This window comes from Coffea arabica, chromosome 6c (assembly GCF_036785885.1).
Source record: "Coffea arabica cultivar ET-39 chromosome 6c, Coffea Arabica ET-39 HiFi, whole genome shotgun sequence".
NCBI classification, from domain to species: domain Eukaryota; kingdom Viridiplantae; phylum Streptophyta; class Magnoliopsida; order Gentianales; family Rubiaceae; genus Coffea; species Coffea arabica.
The window spans coordinates 39252133-39254601 of NC_092320.1; the positions used below are offsets into that span (position 1 = coordinate 39252133).

General features: G+C 39.0%; 1 long non-coding RNA gene across 1 annotated transcript; it reads left to right on the forward strand.

Annotated features, from left to right (window-relative positions):
• Positions 1–1233: 1233 nt before the first annotated feature.
• On the forward strand, positions 1234–2225 carry LOC140008056 (uncharacterized). Its single transcript, XR_011815471.1, has 2 exons — positions 1234–1294; positions 2021–2225. It is a non-coding gene; the product is annotated as an uncharacterized lncRNA (long non-coding RNA).
• Positions 2226–2469: the final 244 nt, after the last annotated feature.

Genomic DNA, 2469 nt, shown 5'->3' on the forward strand with positions numbered 1-2469 from the left:
TAGGGCTTGTGGAAATTCTGCCCAAATTTATTGTATGATGCTTATATGTTGAATTAAGATTATAAGAGAGGTTTTGGTAGTGTTTGAAGTGGGAAATTAAGGAAAGTTCCACTAGAAACAAAAAATTCCAGATTTCTGGAAATTCTTGCTTCCTTTCTGTCCGAATTTGTATCTGTGTGTTAGAGGCCGAATTGGCCTTAGGTAAAAGAAGAAAAGTTGTAGAGAATGACATTATATAGGTGCCTACAAAATTTCAACTCAATCAGAGCAACGTAGGATGTGAAAAGTCCAAAATACCCTTACTGTTTTAAATATTTCCCAGCAGTCCGTTTCATCAGTTAAGTCCAGTTTATCACGTTTTTTGACTAGGAGCCGTACTGATTTAGCTCTGGGCCAAAACATGAAAGTTGTAGTATTCTGAATTGGCTTTACAATGCATCTAAAAAAACCTAATTCGGACTTGTGTACACTGAGTTATGTTCATTACAGTGTTCTGCGTTTAAACAGCCGACGAATTGGTTTCTGGTTTAGTAATTCGAGAATTTGACTAAGTTACATTAGGAACTGGACTAAGTGACCTTCATGAATATTGTAGCTCTGTGTCTTAGCTTCAAAACGGCGTAGGTTTCATTTTAATCCGATAAGCGTAGCCTCGGATATGTTATTTCCGCATTTGTACGTCAAATCTGTTTTGAACTAAATTGAATTTCTGCACTTGTACTTAATACGATTCTTGTTATTATGATATTGTGAGCCTATGGAACGGCTCTTGACATGAATTGCTGATATGTATAATGTTGGGTTGTGTTTGAGAAAAACAATGAAGCCTAAAAGGCTGGAAAATTAGGTAAACACAAAGGGCATGCTGCCCGAATTTTTACTCGAGGACTAGAAAACTATATTAGCGACTTGAGTGAAGGTTAAGTACTTATTACTTGAACTAGCGAGAACCTTGGCCACTATGTTTCTTGAGTGTTATACGTTAGGACTTGGACGAACTTGTACCCTTGAGAAATGAAATAATGATTGCTCGAAGTGTGTTTTCCTTGTACTTTCAACTCGCAAGACAATTTCAAGTATAAATATTACAAACTTTTACTGTTTAAAAAGGCGAGCAAGTGTTTCACGACTACTGTCCAAGTGAATTTCAATTTCTTGATTCTTATTGAACGAAACGTCTAAGTTTCGAACTCTAGTCATGTTTCAAAGTTCTCAAATTGAGTTTTATCGCAGATTTGGACTCCGAACTCGGAGTATAACCTGAAAGTGACCAGTAAAAGCACTATATCTTTTGGTGAGTGCTTTCAAATACTGAATTGAACTTGATACTTGTACTTGATACGTGCCAATATGATTACATGCCACATGCGTGAATTGTTAGGGCAAGAGTGTACTTTATCGCACTTGCCCTTACATGATATATACTTGTTTATTGTTGCAATTGACTTGACATACTTGTTATGATGCGCGCACTTCCTGGAATTCCAGAAACCCTGTGGCAAGTTACTCTAGTCGAGCCGGCAGGGGCTTGGTCAGTTGGGTAACGAGCCCTGGGTCTCTTGCTTTGTCGAGTGGAGTGATATCTCCTCGACTAATTGGTATACTCGAGTATTACCACCCGTGTTTATTGAGGATTTTGGGCCCAGTTGGGGGTGTGAATGGTGGACGGAGAGTAGTGTAAGTGGTGTTCTACTGGATTGGTTCCTTTACTTGAAAGTTGACGGAGTGTCAACTACTATGTGATCAAGCCCTGATGATGAATGGAAGTTGGCTCCTGAGAGCCATCCGTATCCTTATGCTTTGGAATGATTATTGTTTATTGGATTATTGTTTCTTCTGAAAACTTTTACACTAGCTCATTTTGAGATTGCTACTTGAAGTGTTATTGCTCACTTTTATGAACTTTTCATGCTCGTTACTTTGCTATATCGAAAACTAGTACTTATAAATAATGGTCAATTTGCTATTTGGAACCTCACTAGGCTTTTAGCTCACACCACGCTATTTGTTTTCCTTACAGGGGTACGAGTGAAGCGTGAGAAGTGTAAAGGCTAGCGTAGTCTAGTTACTTTAGACTTTGTTTTGAATGTTGGTTTTGTACTCGCGCTATTCCTCGAATGGAACATTTTGTACTTGGATTGTATATATTTTGAACTAGTTTAAGTATATCGAGACTTTGTACCTTGATTTCTATCAATGTAAATTATAAGCTTGAATTGCGAATATTATTAATGGTGCTTGGTGTGTGTGCACGTGATTCGAGTGAGTGAGTCCTGGCGAGAGATGGGCAGGCGGTCCGCCAAACCCTCTGGTACGCCTTAGGGGGAGGTGGGGTCGTCACAGATGGTATCAGAGCTCCTATTGAGCTAGTGCCGGGAGAGGGTTCTCGGACTGTGGGAATTGAATTGTTAAGTATGGAACAATTGTCTATTGTTGGGGACCTTAGATATGTATGTTGGGTAGGAATCT